We start from the raw sequence: 1,161 nt of genomic DNA, 5'->3' as shown, positions 1-1,161 counted from the left end.
GGGGTCTGCCTAAGGCTGGGCTTCCAGGAGTTTTTATCTCTTAAGCTAGTCCTCACTTGGTCTCTAGCAATTAGTTAATTATCCCTTGTGTTCCTACCAGGCTCTACCTGTTGCTTCTGCTTCTGGTAAGCTGTGATTCTCTGCATCCACCTGTGTCTCCAGTTTCAGGCCCTGTAACCACAATTCTCCAATGAATCTATGAAGGGTTGTTGATTTTCAGTTTGTTCAGCATTTTTCTTGTTGTGAGGATATTACTGAGGACTCCAAGGTGTTTACATTTTAACTGGAAACTGGAAGTCTCTAGCTTTGAAATTTAAATATATATGTGCATTTTAGTTTTACTTGAATTTTGGTCAAAGAACACATTTTCATTTGTGTCCTAAAACATAGTTATTTTTTAGAAATGATTCTTATGTACTTGAAAAAATCATATAGTCTCCATGTTTGGAGTGTCATGAGTTTTGTTTATTTTTAAATTGACTTATATTTCTAGAATTTATTTTCTTTTTCTCATATTAATCTTTTCTTAAAATGTGATTTCTCTTTACTCCTCNTGGAAAGCTGACATGATGTAACAGATACAAGAAACTGAAATATATAGGAGTTTTATGTGAGGTTTTGTATTTATCTGTCCTGGAGCTAGGCTATCAATTGTTTGCTGTAGCTGTAGTGTCAGAGGCTAAAATTTCTCCTACTGTGCTTATTTTCATCTTCTCTGTTATCTTTGGATTTTCTCATGAACTCCTTCTTAAATAGGGTCTGAGGTTTGCAGTTCCTTCAATCAAAATCTCCTATTACTACACAAGAATACTTATGATGTTACGGTGAGATGCTGGGTGAGGGGAAGCAGTCTATAATCCCATGGTTAAGTCTTACTCTTTTAGTAAGCCTGTGTACCTAAGCTGTGACTTTCACTGGTGTGTCTCAGCTTTCTCCCCTCTTTCCCCATTAGGTGAGAGAAGAAGCCTAGAAGGGCCTAGAGTTGGGTAGTTTCCTTCCCCAAGGAAGTTTAGGCTCTAGTAAAACCCAAGTTGATTATGCTCTGATAAAACAGTTTTCCTTGAGGACAAGCTGTTCTTTAGGAGAGCAGAGTGCTCTGGGGCTTATTTTAAAATGGTTACTTTTCCCCCTCTCCTTTCTGGAAATGTGAGGAAGTTTTCC

At 37.7% G+C, this 1,161-nt stretch overlaps 1 pseudogene; it reads right to left on the bottom strand.

Annotated features, from left to right (window-relative positions):
* The window catches only part of LOC103600510, a 47,927-nt pseudogene that overhangs the window by 29,160 nt on the left and 17,606 nt on the right, over positions 1-1,161 (bottom strand).

Source organism: Galeopterus variegatus, unplaced genomic scaffold (assembly GCF_000696425.1).
Source record: "Galeopterus variegatus unplaced genomic scaffold, G_variegatus-3.0.2 Scaffold3375, whole genome shotgun sequence".
NCBI classification, from domain to species: Eukaryota; Metazoa; Chordata; class Mammalia; order Dermoptera; family Cynocephalidae; genus Galeopterus; species Galeopterus variegatus.
Note: the sequence above shows the minus strand (reverse complement) of the source record. Positions and strands in the feature narration are given on the sequence as shown.